At 38.3% G+C, this 19851-nt stretch overlaps 2 long non-coding RNA genes across 2 annotated transcripts; one reads left to right on the top strand and one right to left on the bottom strand.

The window, feature by feature from the left end:
- The first annotated feature begins 726 nt into the window (after nt 1–726).
- LOC144643243 (uncharacterized) lies at nt 727–4942 on the top strand. Its single transcript, XR_013568875.1, has 3 exons — nt 727–869; nt 1277–1357; nt 3781–4942. It is a non-coding gene; the product is annotated as an uncharacterized LOC144643243 (long non-coding RNA).
- Nucleotides 4943–5112: 170 nt separating this feature from the next.
- Nucleotides 5113–10460, bottom strand: LOC144643242 (uncharacterized). Its single transcript, XR_013568874.1, has 3 exons — nt 10378–10460; nt 7731–7806; nt 5113–5830 (listed from the first exon to the last, which is right to left on the bottom strand). It is a non-coding gene; the product is annotated as an uncharacterized LOC144643242 (long non-coding RNA).
- Between the last annotated feature and the right edge of the window lie 9391 nt (nt 10461–19851).

The following is a 19851-nucleotide window of genomic DNA, read 5'->3' as shown; positions in this document are numbered from 1 at the left end:
GCAAATCCAAGGAAAACGACTTTTGGTTCGAGTTATCGGGGGTTCGAGAAATCTGGATCCATCCGTGAAGTGAAAGCCAGTAATTTCGCGGAACACCTCTGAGGCCGGAGATAAGTAGTAATATTTACATTTACAGAAATGGATATGGCTGGAAGTTAAGCCACGCAATTGCGCGCAATGTTGCAGATACAGGGAAAATGTACCAGTTGATGACGAAATCCCGCCACCAAGATGCAGATGCAGATGTTGGAAAATGTGCGAGTTCCTGTCCCTACTCAGATGCTCACGAATGCGTGTTGAAAGATGACGGCTACTTTCGCCGATGTAACAGGCATTACCTCCTGCTCAAGAAAATTTGTATTATCAAGTTATTTATTGGCAAAATCTGTTTTTCCATACAAGCACGGTTCGCTCTGTCATTATGCCGATTTCCCATGAATCACGAGCCATGATCGCCTAGCAAGTACAGCTAAGTACGAAGGGATCTGTTGTAATCACAAACAATTTAAGTGAGGCTTGCTTAATGTACTGAAATTATTCCTTTACTGGAGTAAAACATCGTACTAGAAAAATGGGAATCAAATCTCTGGTATCTGGTGAAATTAATGTCTTAAAACTAACAAAAGAGACTCAGGAACCTCGCCACGCACTTAGCACCGACATGCAAACTTGAAGTGATGATTCTAATTTGCATTTTATTCGTCAGTTCCTCGTGGTCTGAACTGTTTCATTCCTTCTCAAAGTAAGGTGGTAATTTGTCGACAAACCTCCAGAAAATGATCAAATTAAAGAGAATTGGGAAGTATTTTGTACTTGAACACCTGGCATGGACCAAGAACTCACCACTGGCCGAGTAGTCGCTTAACAAGGTAAGAGTTTTTAAAAGTTAGCCTTTGAGGAGAAACGAGTCAATTCAACCAAGTAACAGTGCGCGCTATTCTAGTAGTTTAACAATAATTCACAGTGGAGTTGTTATTTGCCAAGAACCGTTTCCCGGACAAAGTTCGTGCACGTGTTCGCTGGTGTTACCCGTTCGGAGTTTGACCGACATGAAAAACTTTCACTGACACAGCAAACTGAACGCCCTAACAAAGATAGAAATAAAAGCCTCGTTCGCTAAGTAGTTTAAAATTACAAGGAACAAAAACTTTTTTTCTTATCAGCGAGCGCACTTTGATTTATTTTGTTATTTACTAGCGAGGTGGCCAGACTGTAAAATGGACTTGTTGTTCCAAGGATGTCTTTCCCAATTGACATTGTTTTTTTACAATTTCAGGTGAAGTACAATTGAAGAAGTCATCCAGTTGATAAAACATGGGAAGAAGAAACCAGCCGAGCAAAGTATTGCGCGAACATGGTAAGCCGTAAGAAATAAACTTGTTGAACAACATGCCGGGTGGTTTCCCTGTGGTTGCTGGCATGAAAATTCGAAACATGCAAATACCTCAGTATTCGCCGCAAAGGCTACTTGTATTCGAGAAAATCTCTGCGAAAGTTTGAATTTGGTGCAGACAGCAAACTCGGTTTTTATTGGGAGCGAACTCGGTCACACTGGGAGCGAACGCGGTATAAGGTGGGTGCGAACTCGGACGGTGCGAAATCGATTGGGAGCGAAACCGGTAGAATTACGACTCATCAAATCATTCGACTCATCACATCATTCGACTCATCAAATCAAAACTCATCAAAAATTCATGTTCACGAGATAAAAAGAGGTTTAATTTTTGTGATAGAAAATGTCTTCTGAAAATGTCAGATTTAACTCAAAAATGGCGATTTTAAAACTATTTGCATTAAAACTGTCGACGGAGATAATAGCAACAGTTTCGCGTATTTTCTTTCTGCTAACCAGCAAGATAAGATTCCAATTTGACAAAATTTTATTATTATTATTATTATTGTCATTATTTACGCCTCATGACGCAAATTCCGCTGAATTCAAACTCACTCAAAGGAAATCCGAGAAATTGTCAGGTTTTATGTTTACGGTGGATTTGTGATTTGCAAAGGACTAATCAAAAGTAATGAAAACTTTACAAAAGTCTTGCTTCCACGTGCAAAACTGCAAATGAGATGGTGTCATGGTGGAAAGCGAACCCCGTTTATTTTTTTCAGTTTAGCATCTTTTGGGGGTTCTCTTCGATTTATAATAAGTGTAATTTTGTACGTTGAAAAAATTGATGTGACAAGGCTCTGGATTCTTATAAACTTGTGAAAGGTACGCTTCTTTAGCACCTACTTTAGTTGCGAAAATTAATTCCCAAAGGAATTTGCCCTGTCACGAAGAATAAGTCGACAAATTGTTGTGAAGTCTCTCTCCTCCGCTGAGGCCTTGTTTACTCTTGTACTGCTTGGAAATGAGGAGAGGCCGTTTTGCTGGAAAAAAGTAAGCGCAAAGAACCTGGAGAGAGAAAAACGAAAAGCGCCCTTAGCCTTTTCCCTGACTGCAGAGGAGAAAGGAGAGTTGACTGTATAAGATTTTAAAACAACATTGAATTTGAAACAATTTTTATTAGTTTTCAATTCGAAACATTTATGATACCTGGAAATGAACAATTACGCTATATATTGGTGTTTTTTTTTTAATTTACTAAGAAACAGTTTGATTCGAGACGTTGCAAGTGATTTCAAAAGGAGTTATCATGAAAGCAAAGCACTATAAACTTTTCTTTACAACTGAAATCAATGTCACGCAAACATGCAAGTAATGGCAACAGCGAAACTAATCGTCGGGCAGATCGCTGAAGAACAGAAATTCTAGATCTTTCAACAAATCAACGGTTCGGCCTACGAATATACACGTATGCACAGTAGCTAAAACCCTCTTTAATCTTGAACACCACAAAACTTTCTCGCATTAGTTGCGGGTTAGGCACACCGGATAGGCAAGCGATTTCCGACCTATTCCGAAGTGACGAAAAATCTTTCGAAAGTTTCCGATCAATCTCCGAAGAACACCGGAAAATCCCGGTTAAAATCCAAATACATGTACATGTTTCTATTTTATACATTTGCTATTATCTCCAACTGATTCCTGTTAACTGTCATGTAAAAACCAAGCTATTCAAAAGAAAATTTTTTCTAGCAGTGTGTCTGCTTGTAAACGGCATATTTGTCGCTCGTGCTCCGACTCAAGAGCGCAGATAGTCCAGTCCCTGAACTCTCCCTTCCGCGCGCCTTTTATAGTTTAGTGAGCTCACTAAGAAAATAATTCTCGACACATATCGATTAGAAAAATGTGCTAGTCTGCAGTCAGAAAGCCTGTCATTCTCGTCAGGGGCACAGTGACAGCCCGTTATAGAGTTCAAAAGTTAAAACTACGAGCGCGTGCGAAAATAGGGTATAAGCGCGCGCGGGACGACGTTACATTGATCTTTGTATCCGCTGTGTAACGTACTGTTTATCTAATAGCCAATCAAGGGTGAATCTCTCTAACAACACGTTTCAACTCCTTTAAAGGACGCGTGGAAGGGAGAGTTCGGGGACTGGACTATAGTGCAGAAAATTTGTTCCAACAATTGAATTGATAGAAAATATAAAAAAAAAAAAAAAAAATAAAAAAAAAAAAAAAAAAAAAAAAAACAGCCCAACGGTGGGCGCTTACCGGTATTGGGGGAAGGGTTCGATTCCCGCCGGGGCAAAATTTTTTTTGTCCCATGCTCGTGTCATGTAGAACATCTTATCTTTATTAATTGAATTGATTATAATTTTAGCCACCTTCATTAGAACATCTTCTACACGTTCTTCTTATTTTAACACGTACTTTTGTTTCTCTTTCAGTATATTTAGCACTGCTTGCTGAAGAAGAAGACAAGAACTCTTAAAGAATTCAAGCGTACAAGACAAGATAGGAAGATGTTAATTCTAGAGGTAATTGCTAGACAGAATATCTTTCAACCGTGCATCATGGGATAGTTCACTCGATATCACTAATAGGTTTTCCCCGGCCTTTGCGACTTATCGCCATCTCATAATTTACTGCATGTTATTCAAATTCAAGACGGTCATGTCTGCGTCTAGTAGATTGGAAGCATTTGGAATGTACAACGCTCTACAACTCTTTAGGAAAGAGGGTTAGAAAACTCGGTATTTTGAAGTACAAGTCTTAGCTCTGAAGGCTGGTTTCCACAATAGTCGCTGCCGATCGAGTCGATATAATCGAGATTGTGAGAAAATTGAAATAATTTATTAACATCAACCAGTACATGATGTGTTTTCCATGTAATTGGCAATCACGAGAAAACCGGAATAGTTCTGGTAAAATTTGGCGCACTTTTGACTAATGAAACGCCCAAGATCTGCAATTATATGGAAACCAGCCTCAAGTCAACTGCACGTTGGTAAAGTTACAGGATTTTTGAGCATTTTTCCATGACTGTCAAAAGAAAATTATGCTTTTTGCAATTGGCATTTGATGAACTTTATAATTAGTTCAAAAATTCGAGCAACATTCTTTATTCACAAAATTTTCCACGCATACGACAGTCATTGGAAAAGTGCTCTTAACAAACTTTATACAGCAAATCTGTTACGTCTACTTCGCGGGTTGTTTCGCCATTTTGAATGTCGTGCAAACGTGGTGCGGAATTCAGTGTTTGTGTGGGGATTTTATGTCGAATAATTTTATTTCTTTAATTTTTATTTCTGAAATATTCAGTCTGTAAACTTAAGCCTTGACTGGTCAAGTTCGAGGGATGTAGACAAATTTATATCCCTCGAACTGGATCGATAAAGTCTTTTGGTTAAATTAGACTGATTATTTCAGAAATCAAACTTAACTGAAATTATTTCACAGTTTACTCTCGTACAGACACGGTATTTCGCGTCACTTTGCTTTTATATTTCCTGAGCAACAAGGCAGAATTTTCGTGTTCATTTATCAAAACTGGCTTTCAATTTATAGTTAATATTTACGACTGGATTTTTTTTACTTAGCTTTCTCCTGTAGCTATTTTGAACTCGTTCAAATTTTCTCTCTTGTTATTGTCGTAGTTAAGTATTTTATTTTATTTTAGATTTTCACATTACTTGTAGTTTAGAATTGTAAATAGTTTGAAATGTTTCTGTTAATCTTGTCTTGTAAATTAGTTAATGGAACACAATAACAAATAACAGTTTTTCAAGTTTAATTGTCTATTTTATTGTTGTCTTTTGACTTCATTATAGTACAAAAAATAAAAAATCGCGCTTTTAAAAGGGGCCTGGTAACTAGGAGAAATGTAGGCTATCTCTTTTTATATATTTTGACTAGGTAGGGTTGCCAAAAGGAAGAAAAATTCTGCGATTTTGAACAGAGTCTAGTCAGAAATCAAACACATACTTGGACTTTTGACGGGACAAATCCATTTGCACAGTGCAAGATTTTTCCCGCCAAAAGACTTAGTATATTTTTGACTCAAAACCTGACACCATTCAAAAGCGCAGACTTTTTTCCAAGGACAATTTTCCCGCCAAAAGACTTAGGGTAGTTTTTTTTCGACTTTTCTCTTGGTCCCTTTTAAAAGCGCAAATATTTTCCCGCCAAAAGACTTAGTTTTTTTTCGGCTTTTTGTTTCCTCTCGTGAAGCTGACTTGGTGGCGAGTAATAAATTATTAACCCCCTAAAAGGGCAACCAATTTTTTGCAAGCAGTGAAAAAGTCAAGTTTCTGTTAACTGAAACTCAAACGCTATCGGGGAAATACTGTTTTCTTCTTGATTTTGTCCAAAAAAAAGTTTCGTTCCTAATTCATGTAAGATATCACTAGGCTAAGCAAGTTCGAAACGATTTACTACAGTCTGCTTTCCTTGACTTGCTGATGACTTCATTCAATCTCCTTGGGTTATCTTCACCTGAAAAAAAGCAAATTATATCAATTTAAAAAGTGAACAATGTAAGAGTAGTTTGTACATCCACAGTGATTGTCACGCTACTTACATTATTCACATACTTCTAGCAATAGGCTGAAAGATTCGTCCTATATTACATGTATAGATACACGTATAACAAATTATTCTTGGATTGAGTAAACCTCAGAAAGGTGAGAAGTAAATTCACCAGGATTTCAACTAACAAGATATGTAGCTTGTATTCACATATATTCATTATAAACCTTGATATTATTTCTTCTTTCCAACGTTCGTTCTTAAAATTTGGTGTTAAATCAAGACAATAATTTTTATCCCCTAGTGGATGATTTTCGTTATTCTCATCACCTTTCTGTTTAGAAAGTGTACTGATAGTGTAATAAGAAGTCAGATGACGATCACTCTGGAAGGGTTATCGTATTTCATGGACTGAGTGCCCAAACTTAAAGGGACTATGTCACGGATTTTACCAGCTTTTTAAACAGCCAAAATTTATATTTGTGTCGCATGAAACCTAGAAGTAATAATCCATTTTTTAAAAAAATTGCTATATTAGAACACTGAAACTATTAACTAGCATTATTGGCTGCCGATGGCGCGGATGGAAACGGATTGCAATTTGAAAACGTTAGGCAAACGTTTTCAAATTGTTTCCGCGCGTCTTCAAAAAATCGATATTTGTAGCCTTATCTTGATTTCCATCCGCAAATTAAGATTATATCTTCCTTTAGATGTTCAAAGATATCGTTTTTTATGGGTTTCGTTGCCTTCCACTAATTTCAGAACAGTTTGACCAAAAATCTGCGAAATCTCTGTGACATAGTCCCTTTAACAACCACCGCCCACAAAAAAATCAAGCTGGTTTAATCATAGAGATCCGTAAATTTACTCCAGACGAGTGAGTGTCTGGGTGAGAGTAGTTCTGAGAAGAATTGGTTTTGGTGACTGACGTTTCGACAACCTGAGCGGAAGTCTGATTGCTTAACCTACAGTACTAACTTTTTTTTAACATCTGACTCTGGAAAGCTGGTATAGAAACTTCTGAGTCTGAAAGCCAATAACACCATGGATAAACCGACCAATCAACTTCAATGGACCAGACTTATAACATCGACTGACAACAACTTTTCACTTGACTATGAAGATGTCTCCCGCTCAGGTTGTCGAAACGTCAGTCTTTCCGTTCTGTGAAAACGTCTACAGCTAATTCGAAAAAAGGTTATCAGAAAAAAGCACAAATGTGCACCCTGAAAGGTGGTCTGGGTTTTCACTTGAGTTTGCATATTGGCCTACTTTAGAGGAAATGTACAAGTTTGTATTTTTGCACTTGAAGACTTTGTTTTTCCTCTCAGAAGGAATATTTTGTTGCTTTACTTTTACTGTCGTATACATGCCTTTGAGTTTTGAAAATTCTTCTAAAAGTTTGCTTGGCTAAGAGTTCCTTGTTTCCACATGTCTGAAGGGAGAGAAAATGTGCAAATTCCTGTTTCATGTCGCCATCTTATTAGTATTCAGCATGTGTAGTAGCTCTCTACTTCTGGCTACCCATACTACCTTTTGGTCTTGTTGTGTGCACTTTTGTGCTTTTTTCCGACAACCTTTCTCAAACTAGCTGTTTCAGTGAAAGCTGGCTCTAGTTCTTAAGAATAGCTTGATTTATTTTTATTCCTATTTTTTGATGAGATTCCTTTCCACCAGTTCAGTGTCATTTAAACTCAACACCGTCCTTCAAACTCAGCTACTCAAATGTCTCATCCCAAGGCATTACTCAAGGAAACCTATGTCCACAGTGAATCAGGGAAGAGAGTCTCCTGGAGAATGTTACATCAATTTGATATGTATACTACCAATATATACATTTTGCTAAAACAAAAACTGCACTTACATTTTGCTATGATGTAGAGAAGTTCTTTTCTTTTCTCTTTTTGAGTTGATCCATTATCAATGAAGTTATCCAGAAACTGTAGGCAAAAGCAAAATAAATCAATCCTTTCTACTGGAGCAGAACACCAGTTTAATGAACCGCATTTAGTAAACACATTTTCCAAGTCTCTTAGCACTTCTGGTGGGATCAGGCATGGTTGCCTAATGGTTATCGTGCTGAACTAAGGATCAAGTGGTCTGGCATTGCATTATGTTATTGGACAAGACACTTGACTCTCATAGTGCCTCTCTTCACCCAGATGTATAAATAAGTACTGGCAAATTTAATGCTGGAGAGTAACCCTGTTATGAACTAGCATCCCATCAAAGGGAAGAGTAGAAAGATTCCTAGTCATTTCACGCTACTGAAACGGGGATATTAGCTCCAGCCTAATGGGCCACTTGGCTCGAATGCAGACTTAGCACTTCTAAGAGCAAGGCTTCATAGTAACATGAAAATGCACATGCCATACACGAAAGCTTAAAATACCTGTACCTCTTATTAATAATGCTCAATATATGACTTTCAGAACTAGTTCTTAATGCCTGGCAACTGACTGCATGGTTGAGCCACGAAGTGTGCATGACATGAATTTCCTTCATTAGTCATCTCTTGCCTGGCCGGATAAATTCCTGCTTACACATTAAAATATTTATTTTGTTCCAAATGTTGAATAAAATAAACCCAGACCAGTTCTTGAATGGCATTAAAAAGAAGTCTATTTCACGCCAAAATAAAGATTAGACTAAGGCCATCCCATTGTATTTCTCCGTTTAGCCTCGTCCGACAAGCTTTTGCAAGTATAATTAGAAAATAGCACAAAGTAAATACGTGCGCTGATTGGTTAAAAATTGTGTTTCTATAACTCGATGGAGACACAGACAGTTGTCGTAGACACGGCAATCAATATTCACGGCGCTGAAATAAGCAATGCAAAAATAACAACTAAGAATTGTGCCAAATTTTAATGTCACAGCTGACAAAAACCAGGTTAAGACTAAACAAATATTTGCACACTTGAAAACAAGCGAGTAAGATGTTTATAGAGCCCGCTACACATTCAAAAATAGTCTGTGAAAGAAATTATCGAAGCGGCTGACATTTCAAAGAAGTATATGAATTGGCGCAACTTCACTCCATTCTGAGCTTTGCAGCACTTCAGAACTATTCATAGCTCCTCAAAAGGACAAGATATTCGTCCAGAATGCCGCGTCAAACTTCTTTTCACAGAAAAATAATGCACTTTCACCTCCAAGGTTCGAGTCGCTCGATCGGCAGCGTTGGTCGTCAAACCATTCGGTTAGGTCGATGAAGCGAAATAAAACCACAATTCCTGACTCCTTCCAGTGCTTGACTTCAGTTAAACCATCGGCTTAGTTATTTCTCATAATTACGTTAACTTTGGGGCCTGTTTTCTTTGTTTGTTTGGCACAAAACGGTGAATTTTAGCCTTCAAGCAAATGTTGAACAGTTGATTTATTTCTGTTCATCGACTCCCTTTCTATGATTGGTTGATTATGTTCATGACGTAAAACCGCGAGGTGAAGAGAATCTACGTTTTGATGTTAAATAAAGCGCTAAATATTACTTTGATGTGCGTTATTTTCTTTGTGCTTTTTTTCTAAAAGAAATAGAAAACATGTTTTCCGTGTTTCTATCGAGTTATAGAAACACTCGTGAAAGTTTGGGAGAACTCAAAAAAGCTGTGGAAACACTCGTCTATCGACTCATGTTCCCACAGCATTTCTCGTTCTCCCAAACTTCCACTCGTGTTTCTATAACTCGATAGAAACACGGAACATGTTTTCTATTTCTTAAATAGAGCATTCCTGACTGTGCAATTCAGCAGGTAATTTCCCTGGCGCGATGATGTTTTTTCCGTGCCTTATTCAACATGTTCTGGGTAAATTTTACAACTTGTACTTGCTCCGAGCCAAACGCTTGAATAAGACAAAATAAATATTTCACACAAACAGAGCGCAGAGTATACATTAATATTTTTAAAATTGGGAATGACTACATGTAGCTACATCGCTACAGCCAAGCAATCGCATGGGTCTGACGAAGTGGTAGTTTTAAATAGCTTAGACATGTCCAAGAGGTCTCTGGTTTCTCTATTTGATTATTCAGTCCTCTCTTCTGGTAAAACACTCGAATGAAACAAAATTATACATTTCACTCTAAACAGAGAGCAGAGTATAGCTAGTTAACATCAAATCTTGCGTGACGCGTGGGTCTGGAACAATTTACCAACAAAAAAAACAAAAACTCCAAAAAAAAAAAGACAAAAAAATGCCAGCCAGATTATGAAATGGCTGTGCACGGTTAATTACTGTCCAATGTATTATGAAGTACATGTGCAGTCCTGTCTACTACCAGCTGAGTAGAAACCTTTAGTCCCCTGGGCCAACCTTACTGAGCCACTCTCATATAAGTGCACACCGGCAGCACCACACCCCAAGAATAGATTATAAAGAGTCGATTCTTTCAGTGTTAACGGTGGCTTAAATTTAGTACCCAGGAAAATGTTTATTAAACATAAACAGGCCGTTACTGAGGGATAATATACCTTGCAATAATAATTGCTACGATAAAAGAAAAAACTCACCTATTGTATGATGGAGAGATCTTTTTTTGCAACTTGTTCTATCATCAGTGAAATCATCTAAAAATGTTAAGCAAAATAAATAATCAATATCATGTACAAGTGCATTAATTCTTACTGGTTTTTTATTAGAGAACACAGGACGGCAAAACCCAGGGCTCGACACTAACACTCTCCCGATTTCCACTGGAAAGTAAATTTTCTTCTTGGAAAATAAAAAAACGAAAATGAACCAAAATACTTACCCGATCTGGAAAGTAAATTTTAGGCTTTACTGGAAAGCAAATTTTATGCTTAAAAGGCTTAAGTGGAAAACAGTGTGTAAAAATTATGATAATGATAAAAAATAGCCAAATGACAATGACAACTCGTCTTAAAAAGACAAATTTTACGCTATTCTCGCATTCTCCGCCATATTGGATCAAGAGAACTCCCGAGGAGGTCTGGGTACTATAAACACACGTGGTATGGTGCAATATTGATCTTCTGTCGCGAAGGTATGTAACAAAATCTTTCCAGGGAAATGAGTCTCTTTTAGTTTGGTTTTTCTCGACGTAGTAGTGATGTTGGACAAAAAGAAGGCGAAAAAGAAAAAGTTGACGAAGGACAAACGGGCAAAAGCACTTCAGATGTACGCGTTCAGGACAGATTTCCCAATGTCCTTATGTTGGTTGAAATTACACTGAATCTACCGCTGTCAACAGCATTTTGTGAGCGAGGTTTTTCAGTAATGGGGAAAATAAAGTCAGACTGGAAATCATGCTTGTCAGTTGAAGTATTAGACTGTCTCATGAGGATTCGTATTGAAGGGACTAGTGTTTCACAGCCGAGTTTAACCCTCAACCTGGAGTGCAGTTTTGGTGCGCTAGTGGAACGAGGATGAGACGTCCAACTTTTAACAACTAAAACAATGCCGAGACACATAGTAAGATTTTTTTAATATTAATTAAACATGGTTAGCAACTTTTGAACTGTCGTCCATTTTGGAAAGTAAAATTTTGAGATGGAAAGTAAAATTTGAAGGCTACTTTCCAACATGGAAAGTCGCGTAAAAAATTAGTGTCGAGCCCTGAAACCTTGATAACGTTTTACAGCAGCATATAATCATGTTGAACTTCGGCAACAAACCCACTTACTGAAGGGCACTCTACCCCAAAGAAATTAAAATACATGTATTATCAGGGCTCGAGACTAACTTTTTTGCTAACTAGCCAAGTGGCTAGTAACAGCTTTGATTCCACTAGCCAAAACTGATATTTTACTAGCCAGAATTTTCAAGTGTTTTTTTTTTTTTTACCATGGGGGGGGGTTTGTGAAAAGGAACATATTTTAAGTAACATTTAAATTTTACGAAAAAATCACAGACCATCTAGACATCTACACGCAACTTCATCAGGTATTCATCTTTATCCGGATTATTTTTGTTTTTTTTTGTTTGCTTTCCTTGCTATTTCTGCTTCCACTTGCAGAAAATACCCTTGGATATCCATAGCATTGCGTGTTGTGTTAAAAACTAACTTGTGTTGCTTTCCAATCACGTACATGTATGTGTCATAAACTAGAAGTCAAAGAAAGAAATCCGTCTGTCGTCATTTGACGACTTTATGGTAAAAAACAGCCGCCAAATGCAACTTTTTAGTCGTCAGATTGTAAAATCAAATTTGGACTAGATCAAGTGTTTAAATCATTTGTAGGAATTGAATGCACTCAAAAAGAAACAAAACAATCTTATCACAAGGTTTAAAACAAATACCCAATTTAAGATTTTGTGGCCACTAACTTTGTGGCAAACATAAGAAACCATTATGAACGTCCAAGGAGTCAACTTGGCTGATGGCGACTGGATAGCGATGCATAACACGAGACACAATCAATTGGCATAAATGATGTACTCAATGTTCAAGGGTTTGCAATGCATTATAGGGCGATTTCTAACAGGACAAGTTTTTGGATGTTTGAGAATCGAAGGAAAACAATGGATCAACTTCTTTTCACTATTTAAATGTTTTAGAAGTAAAGATCTTCCAATTTAATTTTCTGAAAGGACTAAATGTCTAAAAAAGTTACCGTTATTAATCCTCAACACAGTCAGAGAGATGTAATTGTTATTTTGGTGCCTAAACCGCAATTTTTAGTCATCAAGGATGAAATGTTAGTTGCATTGGTGACCAGTGAGTTGCGATTTCAAGACCTGGATCGCCGATTGGTGTTATGGTGTTATCCTTAAATAATTTTTAACAGAAACAATATTTTCATGTTTCCCCCCTCTTTCCTCACAAAAAGGCCTTTGAATATCTCTAAAAAAAGTTACTGCAGCAGTTTGTTCGCTTTTCGATACTTCACCATGTACACATTCTTTTATTACATTCAACACTTCGCATGCTAATTCTTTTCTCTCAGATACGATTTTTATAAATGCAGTTTCTTTGCACTAATGCCTGATTAATTTTCACTAGCCATTTTGGCTAGTGGAAGTCCAAAACCTACTAGCCAAAACTGTATTTCTACTAGTCTTTGGCTAGTTGGCTACCGTTAGTCTCGAGCCCTGATTATGATCACTGGTGGTTGGTTTGCCCAAGGAGATTTGGGGTGGAAAGTGCCTCACAGTTTGAGAAGAACATCATGTTAACAGGTCCTTGCTATATTGTACATGTTTGGTACTATTTACAATGTAATAATACTTATTGAAGGCTACTAGCTACCAGCATTGTATGAGCTAACCTGCATGCTGAATCAGGCATTCTTTTTTTCACACAGAGAAGAGGGGAAAAAGGAATCGAGGAGTTGCCTGCCACCCCTTGGCTGCTCATCTGTCAATGGCGATGTCATCCCATTTAACTGGTCAGGAAATCACCTACAATACACAGATAAACATTTTGTGCAAACCCTTGGAATCAAGAAAATCAAGTAGATAAAAAAATTAGTGAAACAGCATTCTTACTTTAAATTGATTGAAAATAGAGTTGATGCGAATATAATGTTACGGGCAAGCAATTTAAAAAATGACAACTCAAGTTCGCAAAGGCAAATCATTGTTGTGGTTTAAATTTGTTTTATTTGTTTTTGGTTTAAAATGTTTAAACCAGTTTGATTTTTATCTCCTTTTGTTTCAGATTATGATAATGAATAAAAATTAAGACAATAAAATATCCCGGTAAATATTAAATCAATATAATTTCTAGTTCAAAATATAATCAAGTTTTCTTTTGGGCTTATTTCTTTCCATTCCCGGGGGGAGGGGGGTACTCAAAAAAGTTTTATACAGGGAGGTTCTGCCCCGAGGTCCAACCCTTTACCCTTTTCATTTTGACAGAAAAGGCACCCCTTTGGTATACCTTTTATTGAAGAAAGGCAGTGGCGTAGCCAGGGGAGGGTTCCAGGGGTTCCGGAACCCCCCTTCAGGATATCACAATAGCTAATTCAAGAGAAAAAATATACAATCACATCGGAGATTTTAAGAGAGACCTGCAGAACATTGCACGGATTGGTACAACATGGCTACCACCACAGCGAGAAAAGCAGACATCGAGCCCTCTATGCCACGCGTTGTTGGTCGGCAACAGCACCGAAGCAATGTCTGAAGCAGAATCACCCAAGGAGTACTACAAAAGAGCGCTTACAATTCCTCTGCTAGATCACCTTATCTCTGAGATGGATTCATACTTCGACCCAAACAATGATGCTGTGATGTCTTCCCTCCTGTGCGTACTACAAGCTTTGCTTGTTTCTCAAGAAGGAAACCCTGTTCAAGCTGCCATCCAGTACTATGCAGATGATCTACCATCACCCCAAGTTGCAGATGTGGAGCTTGCCTGTTGGCGGCGAAAGTGGCTAAGTGCGGATCAAGACCTACCAAACAGTGCAATTCAGGCCTTGGCAGAATGTGACAGCGATTTTTATCCAAATGTGCACAAGTTGCTGCGCATCTTGTGTACGTTGCCAATTACTTCTGCAGAATGTGAGCGATCGTTCAGCACATTGCGCAGACTAAAGACATACCTGCCGGCTACAATGACCAGCGAGCGAGAGTCAGGACTTGCTCTTATGAACATACATTACAACAGACAAATTGACATTAGTGCAACAGTCGACATTTTTGCACGGAAGCATCCACGGCGCCTACTTCTGGCTGATATACTAGTTGACTAGTGAGTGACGGTACGCCGGGAGTGAATGGTACGCCGGAAAAATTACCTGGTACGCGGGATTTTGAGCTTGCCTTCTAAGAAATACTAGCTTCAATTGACGCTAAAATTGCTAAAAATGTATGCTTAGAATCAAGGAGATGCCATTTCTGGGAACCGCAAATTTCAAAATTTCCCGGGGGAGCATGCCCCCGGATCCCCCTAGAGGAGGAGCGCCTCCGGCGCTCAGTTTTACCTTCACAATTACAATTCACATTTGGAACCCCCCTATACAAAAATCCTGGCTACGCCCCTGAAAGGTACCCCTTTCATATACCTACACGATAAGACATTATACTTAAAACAGGAAGTTTTCTTGACCTTTTTATTTAGCGCTAAAAAAATTAAGACGATACAGCCATAAGTTGTGTCTGTTCGAAATATTTAATTTAAAGGCCCTTTTAAATATCTTAATGACAGAATTTCCTACCCTTTTATATACCTGAAGCCTAAAAAAATGTACTCCTTTTGGGTGGAGCCTCCCCGTATAGGCCATTATAGGGAGTGCCCCCCGGGGTTTCCATTTTGACCTCCAATAACAACAAATGCAATCTGTAGAATCTGAGCCTACTGTAGTGTCCCACAGGTACATGTACAATCGATGTTGCTCATGTTTCACAGAAAACAAAACAGTCCTTTCCCAGAAACTAAATGGGTATTTCATGTGGAGGAGGACAGGGGGGCATGAGCCTGGGAGAATAGGGGGCAGGTGGGGTACAGGAGGCGGGAGAAGGGAGGGTATAAGGAAGCAGGATTCCCATGGTGGCGGGAACCAGGAGAGATAGCACAAAGAGGCGGGAACCACTAAAGAAAGGGCTGAGAAAGGAGAGTAAAAGGTTTAGGAGGTTCAGACCCCACTGTCTCAGGGTCGTAACCAGGTATATTTTTTTATCGCTGATCCCAAATTTTAGCTCTAAATTTTGATTCCTGATCCCCAAAATGTGGCAACATTTGATCCCTGATTCCATTATGATCCCATCTGATTGGCTGATCAGGATCCCATGACATGCCATGACTTGTGACGCGGGATCCCGGGTCCATGATCCTGATCCCGAGGCTGTGATCCCTGATCCCATTTACCTGGTTACGACCCTGCTGTCTACCCCACTTTCCGGCATGTTCAGGAAAAAGGGGGACATTTTTTAACCAGATATTTGATAACTTGTGAGATTTCAAAACATTACAACCAAAGGACATGTATTTCATTATTTCTCTTCTCCCTTCAGGTCTGTGCGCAACATACAAAGCACTCCGAGACATAACATGTACATGTAGCTATAGAATTATATGCAAATGAGATAGTGCTGCTTTAATACTAGAAAAGTGGACGGATATAATTTTTGCAAGAAATCCAAACTACACCGAAACAAGTTTTTTATAGAATCACGAAGAACTTACTTAAAACACTATAAGCGACTTTACAGTTAAATATGTCGTCTATTCCCCTACAACTCGCACTGACTAAATAAGCAAACTTTCACTATTAGACCTATTAAATTGCATGCACATGCAAGAGTATATGAGCTCAGTTACACTAAAGTGTACTCACCTCACGCTTCTCTCTTGTAGGCTGCAATTCTCAGGTAAATGAAGAAGCATTTCGTGTCGTTTCTAAAGCGAATACTTTGCTCAAACTTCAGCAGAACTTGCAAACACCTTCCTTTCGGTGAATCTTGAAGCAAAACACACGTGCCAAAAGTTTGCTCATCCCCAGTCTCCCAAGGTTTGGATGATGGGACGTTAGCTCCAAGAAGCAGGGTCCTTTGCGTCACGCAGGCTCGATTTTCCAGCAAGACACTAGTACCTCTCTGGAACGTGTGGAACTTCTATTTTCATTAGATCGTTCAGAACACTACCTTAATTGGATTGGAGTTCGATAAGGATTGGGCGTTTTAACTGCATCGTACCCAAAAGTCAAAGACGAAAAATGGCCGCGCAAGGGAGAAAGAGAAGAGGAGACTGGGGGAAAGGGAAGTCTCTCCCCTCCCCCCTTCTAATGCTCATAGTTGGTGCTGGTTGCTCAAATCAAAAGGCAAAACGCCTGAGAAGGAGGCTGTGGTGTTAGTCCCATAATACCGGGGGAGGGAGGGGGTAATTAACTTTTGATACTTACAAAAAGCTTTTCCATGAAAAGAACCGGAAGTGAAACAAATTATTCCAGGAAAAAAATTATCAGTATTCTTATTGACTCCAATAGGCGATTTGCATGATGACATCATTTGACTACAACTACCAGAATCCTTCGCTTTATCTTTTTATCATTCTAATTAGAGCAATTGTTTTTCAAACCCCACTGCGGATTCAAAATTTGAATAATAAAAGAAAAGCGAAATGAATTCTGGTAGTTGTAGTCAAATGACGACATCGTGCAAATGAGCTATTCTCAGAGTTGACACACTTCAATTACTGTCAATTTCATCTTTGCAAAAAAAAAAAAAGGATAATCAAACTCAGTAAACACCACTAATGCACATATCTTCTATCTGACAAACTAACTAAAAATTGCCAATTGTCTGAGCCCTTGTAAGCGTCATCACCGTTGTTGAGGCTGTTCGGATATGTGTCAGCATAACTCAGGTACGAAGATACATATCAAGAGTCTAAAGGAGGTCTTCTCGTCGCGTGTGCATTTATTGTAAATTAAAATCCATCAACGCAAAATTTTGCGCTCATATAAATAGCACTTTGGAGAAAGTGTCAGAGCGTGTTTTAACTGGTTGTTACGGCATTTGTTTACCAACTTCCGCGTGCGAGAAAGAACCAATCAGAAGCGCTATGGTTGATCTCTTTACGGGCTTGAGTGCATCAGTGTGACAGACGTCTAGTCTGTCGCTCGCAGTGGAAATCGACTAACAAAGTTTCTTTTCTCAGGTTAAGATTAAAATAAAAAGTTTTCAAGTATTAGTTTTGAAGCTTAAGGAATGATGAAAGTTACAAGCAAGTGAACGAGCTTTTTTTTTCCAAGACAGGATTCCAAGAAAACTTAGAAACCGGAAGTCAGTTAACAAATTCTGAGAATCTTATTAAATTTATTTATTAAACAGGCAGTTTATTAAGTATATATTTATTCAGGTTCATCATTTGTTTACTGACTGGCCAGTTCCATATATAACGTCATTTTAATTACCTCTTTATCTTTTGCAATACGTCGACAAATTTTAGCTTTATGTGGTTCTTTTTTTACTTTTTACCTCATGGTATCATGAGGTATAGTGGGGGTTTGGATGTCACTCCATTCCCGTTAAACAATTAATGTTATGCATTAAATCCGCATTAAAAGTGAATTAAACATGTTTACCCCTGTCTCCCCTGCTAGGTTTTGATTTGTCCACAAAGTCGGGCCATTGTCTTTTGTTGATATATGTGGGGGAGAGGGTTGGAACAAAGGCGGCAGTACATGTTTTACAACAGGAGCTGAAATGGCGTCTGTCGTGTGGAGTCCGACGCTAAAATTTTGTTCCTTTCGCTACACCTTTGTTCAAAATACACTTTTGAAGACCTCACAAACGATCAGAAAATGTGCTCAAGAATGCTCAAGTGAACAAATGGGTTTTAAAGTCTTAAAAGTGGCGATGTATTTATCACGGCCATCAAGATGTGTTTGGACGACGAGGTATCGATCAGGCGGAGCAAGAATGCACTACAGTCTGCACTACACGAACTACTCGGAATGAACGCTTCATGGTCTGGGCCAAAAAAAGTAAGCCACCCACCTTCTACTATATTGGATTTTGAAGTTTGTAAAAAACTCACAGGACGTATGATTTTTAAATTAAATGCGCTTTTGATATTTCGTAATTCGCTCGGAAGCTGTTCGAAAAATGTCACAAACAGATTTGGTGTCGTGGATTTCATCGATCAGAAGAGGGCTATTTGGAGGTTTTTTAGTTTCTCAAATTTATGAAATTAATGTCCTACACTTTAATTTTTTCCTGGATTGTCCGGCGGTTTTTTCTCGGGCAGCTATAAATAAACAAATAATTCCCAGACAGATGCGTAAATCTCTTCACTTAAAAAAGTCAATATTCCCGAACTTAAGATTGAAATATGAAAGAAACTTGAATTAAACTTTGCTTAGAATTTAATTTCATTCAAGAAGAAGCAAGAAATGCATTCCAAAGCTTCCAGATATCGAAAATTTCGAAGGCATACAAATTTGCATGCGTAATTAAGTTAGGTCTGGGTTATAAGACAACACGAAAATGGATTTAGTGTCGTGGATTTCAATTCATCGATCAGAAGAGGGCTATTTGGAGGTTTTTTTTCGTTTCTCAAATTTATAAAATTAATTTCTTACACTTCAATTTTCTCCTGGATTGTCCGGCAGTTTTTTCTCGGGCAACCGGGCCTTTAATTTTCCTAAAAACTTGTTGCCCGAACGCAACTTGCTGCGTCTCAGACGACCAAACAATTCAACGTGACATTTGACACGTCACGCATTGCGCGTGATAAATTATATTCTCGGAACGGGATAAAAGCGAAAGTGATAACAAAGCATTTCTGTGTTCGTTATAATAAAAAAAAGTTCCATATTTGGCCACAAACTTGCCGGAACAGGCTTTTACCTTTAAAAACCTCAAATGTTTTGGGTGTTATGTGTCGAGAGTGGATTTAACTGCAGGGTGGCAAATCTTTGTAAAAGTTTCTTCTTTGTCTCCTTATTTATTTTCCGAGTGCTCTCATCAACAATTTTTAAAAACCTCAAATGTTTTGGGTGTTATGTGTCGAGAGTGGATTTAACTGCAGTGTGGCAAATCTTTGTAAAAGTTTCCTCTTTGTTTCCTAATTTATTTTCCGAGTTTAGTGGCTCGTAGCCACTTTGATTTACTGTGCGGTGCCGTGCCTCTCTAGCCAAAGAACTAAAAGAGGTGGTCAAACATTAACCGCACGGTTACAAAACTGATTAAGTTTCTTGTTCTTACTTGGAAAAGAGGCAAAGGTTCATAGAATAATAAACAGATACCATGAGGTGGCTCGAAGGAAACTTCGACATGCAGTTATTTTTATTAACCTTATATGAGTGGAAAATACGGAGTTTATTTCATAAGGCTTTTTGTTTATGACCGTGACCAGTAAACCGTGAAAAGTGATTTCATTCCTGGGTTGATGGATAAAACTCTACATTGCTACTAATCGTGCAATTTTATTCAGTTGGCAAGGAATTTAAAATTTAGAAGTATGTTCCAATTAATGTTGCTTTACCGGTATAATAGAGCAGGATACCGTTAAAAGCTTCAGACCACAGTCATGCAAAATAACTCAAGTCAAAATTCCAAGAAAAAGACCGGAAGTT

The sequence above is a fragment of the Oculina patagonica genome, chromosome 2 (assembly GCF_052425735.1).
Source record: "Oculina patagonica isolate OP01 chromosome 2, crgOcupat, whole genome shotgun sequence".
Lineage (NCBI taxonomy): Eukaryota > Metazoa > Cnidaria > Anthozoa > Scleractinia > Oculinidae > Oculina > Oculina patagonica.
This window is presented reverse-complemented; position numbering and strand designations above follow the sequence as displayed.